Source organism: Octopus bimaculoides, chromosome 4 (assembly GCF_001194135.2).
Source record: "Octopus bimaculoides isolate UCB-OBI-ISO-001 chromosome 4, ASM119413v2, whole genome shotgun sequence".
NCBI lineage: Eukaryota > Metazoa > Mollusca > Cephalopoda > Octopoda > Octopodidae > Octopus > Octopus bimaculoides.
In genome coordinates, this window is record NC_068984.1 from 87,100,062 (window position 1) to 87,109,340 (window position 9,279).

General features: G+C 35.0%; 1 protein-coding gene across 1 annotated transcript in view; it reads right to left on the minus strand.

Moving 5' to 3' along the window:
* The window catches only part of LOC106870222 (EEF1A lysine methyltransferase 1), a 318,548-nt gene that overhangs the window by 70,779 nt on the left and 238,490 nt on the right, over window positions 1-9,279 (minus strand). The window lies entirely within an intron of this gene.

Consider the following 9,279-nt stretch of genomic DNA (forward strand, 5'->3'; position numbering starts at 1 on the left):
TTGAAATATAACGAAGAATTTCTTTGTTGTCTTATTTTGAGCATGGGAATTTGTTTTCATGCAATATATTTTCAAAGATTGGATGGTTTTAACATCCAAGCTAAAAAATTTTTTTTTAGTTTAAAAATATGCCTGATTTGTGACCTAAAGAGTCTATTTCAAACTGTCTCTGCCTTCTAAATGTACTTTTTAAAAAATTTTAAATTTGTTTCTTTTATGTTATCATAGAAGCATGAAAGAAGTTTTGGCTGACTTAAAATTTAAATAATTTCAATTAGTTTGCTGATAAATAACTAAAAATCAGCCTCTGGCTTTGTACCTATTTTTATATAATAATGCTTTCAATAAATTTATTTATTTATTGTAATATTTTGCTTATATTTCTTATATCCTTCCATTAATGAAACTGCCAGGTTTATTTCTGAATTTTGTTTTGATTTTTTTCTTTGTAGAATCTCTTGCTAACATAATTTCCATGCAACAAATGCATAATCTATGAATGTGTTGATGTTTGTATTTATGTGTGTGACTTTTTTGAAAAAAAATAATTGCTAGTGTATAAATCTCCAACACCAGAAAGTTAAGGTTTATATATGACATTGGATTCTTTATATTATTGACATTGGATATTTGTTGCTTGTTTCATTTTTCATGTTGATCTCTTAAGATTTACTCTAGTGTCTTAGGAGATAATGAACAGAAACCAAGGAATAACAGTTAAAACAAACCCTGTGATATTTATTCAGTCCAAGGCTAGTTATGTATTCTATTACTCATTTAATATGGGAATCCATGTACCAAATGAATAAACAATGGAAATATTTAAGTCTCTTCTAATATGTTTTGTTTATTTATTACTGCTTTTTTTTTTACTAAATTAGATTAAAATAGAGCATTTTTATTAGTGTTAAAAACTGAATTTTGGTTGGTGTGTTCCATAGTTATTTTCATGTAACAGTTCATCATTATCACTGATAGTGTACGTTGTTGTTGTTTAACCTCAGGTCAGTTCTATTTAAGCAGACCTATAACCAATCCTGTCTTGACCATCCTGTCTTTTTGTATATTCATGAATATATTATCCAATGTGTTCTCATTTGAAGGTGGTTGGGTGTGATTTGAGCAAGATTTGGCCACTATTTCTAGCAGGTTCAACCACTGCACATAAGCTTCTCACATTTGGCTTATTAGATTATATCTTTCTATATTGCTACAACTTTTCAGTTGTCTTCATTCCTCTTGAGATTTTGCACACAGCAAAACTTCTTCAAACCGTAAATAAAAGATTTTTTAAAATCTTCATTTCCTTATTTTGCTCTTGGCTAGAGATTGCAGTATACTCTTATATTGACTTTTACCTCTGATAAGCCTCTTTTTAACTAATCCCAAGTCAGTTTGTTTATTTAAGTCAACACCCAGACACACAGCAGTATAGATAATTATCTGTGGGAATTTGAAGAAACTTAGTATTAATTTGTTTTGAGTAAATGTTTTAGGTTTGGCTGTTTCATAAGCACATTTGTCTTAATTGCAGTACTAGAAGCTATGTGCATGAGTGATAAGGTGTAGGGAGGTTTAAGCATGTGATTTGGTTCTAAATTCAGAGTTTATTGGAAAAGTTTAAAATATGGTGCTGAGACTGATTGAACATATAGAAAACTAATTAAAACTGATAGTTACCAGAAGAGATGTAAATAATTCTGTTGTGTAAAGGGGAAGTGACTTCATTGGTTGCAAGAGGAGTGAATAAATAAGGAATGCAATTGGTGCATAAGAATCTAATAAAATATCAAATACTCTTACAAGGTTTCTATTTTATACCCCTGTGATACCAACCTGTCCAAGATTGCCATTGGTTCTGTGACACAAATTTCCTGCTTAAAGTGTTTTTAGTTGAAACCTTCCATCAAAATTTATGTACCAAACATTGGCTTAATTTTCAAATTTAATTGAAACAAATGCAGTGTATCTCAACAAAAATATGGTGACAAAAGGGTTGATGTACAAGATAGCTTAACTGGAAAACAGGAAACTTATATGACTTAAATTCTTGCTATAATACCAGCAATAGGAAGAAGTTGAGAACAGAACCACTCTTTAGAGATAACATTTGTTTAACTGCAAGTCAATTCTGATCAAGCAGACTGGGATAAAGTATGACTAACTCAGACACAGAATCCTTTGAATTTTTTTTTTTTTTGGAGTGGTGTGGTATGAAAGGAATTTAGTTGCTACTTCTAGTTAACTGAGTGACTTCATGGAAACTGCCTTGTTGGCATCATATTTTATCTTGATGCAAGTGCTATTGTAATTTAAGTATAACAGTTAAAGACTTACATTATCTGAATATTATATGCTGTGAAATTTGAAAGTCAGCAATCCATAAATGGTAGCATAAAATTGTTTGAAATAAATAACTTTCAAAAACACAAGTTGTACTTTTGCTTGCATGAGATTTTTCCAAGAACAATCTCTGGCATTGTATAAGTTGAGTAGCGTATCATTTATAATTCACTGGTTGAAGATTCTGTATTCTATTTTCTGTTGCTCTTGCAAAATTAGAACTTCTGTCCAGAGAGAGAGAGAGAGAAAGAAAGAAAGAGAGAGTTTGTAGACTGACCTTCACTAAAAATATAAAGAACTAAAATGGAATGAGAAATAGAGCTGAAGTCATTAATAATTAAAAAAAGGAATCCTCAATTGTATTATGAGATTCTTATTGTGTTGCTTATTGTAAGATTCTGACTGACTGATTAATAGTTGCCAAAAGTCTTTGAACTGTGACAGTTTGTGATTGTATAGAACAAAACATTAATGACAATTTTAGGTCACTACCACTTATTCTGGGGATGTCATTACTGATAATGTGTATTTGAAAATGCTTTGAGACAAATTGCTTCTTTCTGCTTGAAATTTTGGGTGAGTTCCTCAAATAGCTTGTCCTTATTATTGTAATGGCAGTTCTGTGTTAGCATTGAGTCTCATAATCTTGTTTTTTGCCTCTGAATGTTCAGACTAACCTGTTATGACATTGCGATGAGAGCAGTACAAGGCCATCCACGTAATCAAGATCTTCAAGCATGGTCCACTGAACTCATCTTCCTGTCTACTACGATATAATTCTCATTATCCAATTGATTGCCAAAAAAACAACAAAGGCAGGTTTTCACTGAAATTTCTTGTTAATCTTCCATCATAGAACCCCACAGGATATTCCCTCTCATGGTTTCTGTACACATTTCAGTGAGATACTCTGGTGCTTCACCCATTAGACACAGTAGACACTATCAAACTCCTTTTCATAAGTCTGAAATTTAAATACAGGAGAGATGATCAAACTATAGACTGATCAACCATAGTTCTCAAAGAAGCTTTCTAATCCGCACATGACACGTTCTGATGAAATTCTACTTGCTCTTCCTGTAGACGGGCATTTAGTATTTTTTTGAGCCTTTCCAGAATAACCCGGTGGAGATCTTTCCTGGGACTGACTACTAGCCTACAGTAGTTTTGTATTTGCTAACATCTTTGGGAACTTCACACGGTAGCTTTCTGTCTAGTCGGTGGAGAATTCCTTCTTGCTCCAAATCTTCTGAAAGCAATTATAGCATCTGCATTGTAACCACAGGGTTGATCTCGAGGGCCTCTGTCGAGATATCATATAGAAAGACATGGCTTAATGTGTAGACTGCTGCAATCATTAATATCTGTGTCTGTGTGTATCTCTAAATAGCATTGTATCTGGGTAAATATAAAATGATTATATATCTTTTATTAGTGGAGGAGAATCTAATTGACTTGATCCTAGCATGTCGCTGCTGTGTTTTTTATTGATTAATTCAACTCAAGTAGGATTTGAATTATTCAGAAATACGAAACACCAACGAAGATTATATCATAAAGCATTAAGCTTGTTTTTATTTTCTTTACTCAGGACAATATCTCTGAATTTGCTAGTTATCGACCTATCGCTCTTACTTCCAGCATTTCAAAGGTCACTGAAACAATTGTTAACAGTTACCTTCTCAGGCCAGATGTACTAGAGATCTACTCTCATATGTCACTCACCAGTAGTATTTTTATTGAAAAATTTATTGATGCGATTGCACTTAACAACAGCAAGCCATTTTGGGTCAAGCACGATAATCTTCAGCTTCAACCAAAAGTCACAGGTACCAAACCGTGGATTGTAGGTACAGTTTTAATGTCTGGTGCATCGTCCTGGTGCAGGCACTCTGGCCTTTTGCGATGAAATTTTTTTCTGAACCCCTTTAAAATCTCCACAAAGTACTCTTTGTTGACTATCTGGCCAGAGGGAACCAAGTGGATGTACCTTTTGCTGTCGAAAAAGGGGATCATCATGAACCTCCCGGTGGACTTGCTTTGTCTAGACTCTTGTGCCTGCGAAAGACAAATGCTCGGCTCATACAGGTTAATCCATAAGGAGTATGAAGCGTTTCATATGTTTCTATAGCATTTTTTTTTGCCTCGTTTAACTAAAAAATTTATTGCATAGCAAGTTTCCGAATTGTCTTCACGTTCCAACTGCATTCTGCAAACTAGTCAGCTCGACAAGCAGTGTTTAGTAGGGTGTGTTCAAAGTGCTGTTACAGCCGCCTCTTTCAGTCTGGAATAACAAAATTTGACAGGTCAGCTTATTAGATGTATATTAATGATAAACTAAAATTACAATTATCTAGAACAGTTATAACTTCAAAAAATGTCTCAAGACTTCTGGTATTCACCTTTTATATGTGTAAATATGTAAGTTACTATCACACAAATGCTATATTAACCAATTAAGTGTTTAATATACAGCAGAAACGTTTGATCATTATAAACAAATCATTTGTGCAGGTTATTCAGCAAGAAATTGTAGAGTCATCTTTCTCGGACTGCGAGAGGCTACCATTATCATACGAGTTCACTTAGAAAACTTCACTCCTTAATTCTGATTCCAAACTATTTTTATTTCGTGTATAGGTAGGATTACCATAATTTTCAGAAGTGAAACTTGGAACAACTGGAGTTGAAGCCAGGACCATGGGAGTTGATTCCATGTGCAAAGGAAATTGAAATTGGGACTAATGGAAATATCACACATGTTTTTAAGAGTCGCAACGTGTGAATTGGGTATTAAGGGTGAATTAGTCTCCTCTTCTCACAAGTCAGAGGATCTAGGAATTTTTTTTACTGCAAATATATTTACATAATTGTATGCTGTCGTCTGAATATGAAGGCAGTTCCTAGCGAGTGTTAAAATGATATGTGAGACAGTAAGATGTACGATTTATCTTTATCACTTAAAAGATTGAGAATCTGGTCGAGGGACAGTAAAAGGTGAACAGCAACATGTACAAAGCAGCTATTATTTACATGGCAGCACATGCACATAAAATATTAGTTTCAAGTTTTGGCACCAGGCCAGCAGTTTCGCGAGAGGAGTAAGTCGATTACATTGACTCCCAGTGCCCAATTGTTACTCATTTTATCGATACCGAAAGGCAAAGTCGACCTCGACGGAATTTGAACTCGGAATGTGGAGACAGATAAAATGCTGCTCAGCTAACGTTTCTGCCAGCTCGCTGCCTTACATGCACGTAAAATATTATCAAGTAGAATTGTAGCGTTTAAAAATATATCAAACACGTGTTTCTATCGAGTAATATTTCATGCAATTACCGCCGAGGTCGACGTTGCCTTTCATCCTTTCGAGGTCGACACATTAAGTACCAGCTGCGTACTGGGTCGATCTAATCGACTGGCCCCTCTCCCAAAATTTCGGGCCTTGTGCCTTGAGTAGAAAAGAATATTTCACACAATTATCAGTAATTTCATATTTTTCACTTAAAAAACTACTCTTCTAAGAGATTCATTGTCAATTTTGATAAGAAATCCTGAGCAGCTTAGGGAAATGCTCATTTTAACCAGCAGAGGGTCCCTGACTGTAGCTTCCCCTATATTGCCCCTTCTATTTGACCACACATTGTTATAGAATACACTCGTTCAACCGGTGCAAAAGTATCAAGAAGATGAATAATATTCTTCTACAGCACTAAGATTTTTTTTTACTAAAATGCGTTATTCTTTGCAATGGAAAAAATTACCACTTTTCTTCATACTTCATCTTTTGTGTTGTTCAGCCTCCTATCTTAGAAGCCTTAAAGCTGTTTGCGATAGCAACTTCAAATAATTTATTCATATTTTTCGCTTTTCCTTCTATTTTTCCTTAAGACGGCGAGCTGGCTGAATCGTTAGCACACCTGGCGAAAGGCTTTACGTTCTGAGTTCAAATTCCGCCGAAGCTGACTTTTCCTTTCATCTTTTCGGGGGTCGATAAATAAGTACTAGCTGACTACCGGGGTCAATGAAATTGACTTCCCCGCTACCCTGAAATTGCTGGCTTTGTGCCAAAATTTGAAATCACTATTTGTTACTCGTTTTATAATCTTAACTGCAGACTACTCTACACTGGGCCATTTCCGTCTGTTCAAAGTTCTCTTTCCATAGATCTAGGTATGAGAAACATATTTCACAAAAAAGAAAAAAAAACCTCCTTAAATTTTTTACCTTTTCAATGCGTCACTGTTTTCTTCAAGTTTTCACAGCGCAGCCTCTGTATTTTGTGGCAAAAATCAAGTTTTCTCCCCCTCTCTCTACATTTGTAATCAGACTTTACTTTTCTCGTTTGATGGAATTGTCCTTATTCATAGCCAGAATCGATTTGTTGAGAAAGCTAACTTGTCTTTGTACAAACCATAAATACACTTCTCCAAAATCATTTCAAAGAATTGTTTTATCAATCCCAGGTAGTTGATCTTAGGAACAAAAGTACAATTTCAAGTCAGCAAAAATGTTAAGAATTCGTTTAAACGCTGGTAGCTTTGACAAAAATCTAGTATTATCATGTCGTTATAGCCTTTTGTATTCCACTCCAGCAGCCATAAAATTATTTTAGCTATGTTACACGAATTGTCTATATGCGTGAATAATTGAAAATTTTTCACATTAAGTGCTTGTATGTAAACTGGCAATAGATCAACAACTATTTGGAGACAGTAGTGCTCAATGTGTGCAATACAGCTAACAAGGCACTTTCAAGTTTGGTTTTTAATCGGTTAAATATGTTGTGATTGCCTTTTCGTTGTACGTCACCAACATTTGTGTTGTAGCAGTCTCCATAATATCCAACAAATTTTTTCAACAATTTGTAATTGGCAGAAACTGAGGCAGACATCATTTGAGATCTCAACTGATCCACTTGTATCCAAAAATTTGACCTGGAATGTAATATTGAGTGATGAAAAGTATCATTTTAACAACTTTTCGATTCAAAGCATCCATAGAAATTGTCACAAAATTTTCCCCCTCTAAGGCTTTAGCGAACTCAGATTTAACCGTTGTTACATTTAAAATTATAGCTTTGCAATTTTGTCTGCACTAGATAAAACCTTGATTTTAAAAGTTTCGAGACCAACGTTCACAAACAGTCAGGTGTCTGGAAACTCAGTTTACGAGAAATGGAATGAAAAGCAAAGATGGCTACTTTAACGGCAACGAGATGCTCCAATTTGATTTTTCTATTTTTAAAAAAAAAGTATCTAATCGTGACGAAGTAGCAGCAAAACTCACTTTGTGCTTTTGAGATTTCAAATGGTCTTTAATATCGAAGTAAAGTGAAATATGAAATATATATCACAATTGATTTTTTCTGGGACGCATCAACACCAGGAGAAATTTACACAATCAATAACATAACTTCCCCAATAAAAAACAAGAAACAAAGAAAGGCAGCGATGAAATATGCACATCAAATTGCTTACTCATGCAAAAACGAATAAAAATTCATTGTTACTTAATCTAAAGGCTTATGAGTGTGTGCTCGCGCACAGCAACAGCGACTGCAAAACGTGACAACTCACAAGAGAGGTGTATGTTTCTATATATGAGTGTGAAAAGGAAAGACGAATTAAGTATGGTTGACAATAACCCCCCCCCCAAAAAAAAGCAATTATCCAGCTGCTCTCTGTGGTTTGGTTAAGACAAAGTAAAAGATTAAAGACCAAAACAGAGTAAGACAGATGTTTCACTTGTCGGTGGTGAGTTCTACAGACACCTCTAGCAATTTTGGTTAACTGGCAGTGGGATGAGTCGAATAATCCAAGCTCTGAATCTGTCTTTATTTCTCATGTAAAACGTCTTATATAAGACCTAATATTGGTTTCAAATTTTGACACAAGGCCAGCAAGTTCAGGGGAGGGAGCTAATCTATTATATCGACCCCAGTGTTCAACTGTTACTTATCTTATCGATCCCGAAAGGATGAAAGGCTAAGTCGACATAGGCGGAATTTGAACTCAGAACGTACCGACGGACGAAATTCCGCTAAGCATTTCGCCCGGCATGCTAACAATTCTGATAGTTAATCGCCTTAATAAGACCTGATATTATCACTTATCAATGTGTGAACAAGTCGGAGTTCAGAGAATTCTATTGTTTCTCTCAGTCCACGAAAACGCCCTGTCGCCAATTGTTTTTTTAATGGCCATCTGGATTTTTAATCGAAAGAACAATTCTGAATATTATGGTTTATTCAAGGCAGTGAGCTGGCAGAAAAGTTAGCACGCCGGGCGAAATGCTTAGCGGTATTTCGTCTGTCTTTATGTTCTGAGTTCAAATTCCGCCGAGGTCGACTTTGCCTTTCGTCCTTTCGGGGTCAATAAATTAAGTACCAGTTGCATACTGGGACCGACTTAATTGACTGGCCTCCTCCCACCAAATTTCGGGCCTTGTGCCTAGAGTAGAAAAGAATATTATGGTTTATTCACGAGAGTAAAGTAAAAGGTTTTGGTTTCATATCCTGGTTGAGCTATTGCTAAAGGTGTTTCATAATGCGCTTAGATGTCTAATTAGTATCAATATATAGCGACATTGGATCTTTTTTAAAACGGGGGCCACATTTTTCGTTAACGAAACACTTTGAAACTTGGAACACTGGTAGAATGTGTCATATAAAACATCTTTTTCTCTTAGTCTTCTTAAAAAAAAAAGAAATCTATCAGTTATTCCATGTTAAAGTTGTCGTATTTCTGTAATTTCAACCAATCACTGACGTCCATTCAGCCGATATACATAAACAAACGATTCTGAAACAATTAACCCTAACCCTAACCCTAACCCTAAGGTTAGGGTTAAAGCAAATTTAAAATGAAAAAAGCAAATAAAACGAAGGTATGGAGATTAAATACGCTTTACATCGCTTAATCAGCCAAAGGAGTA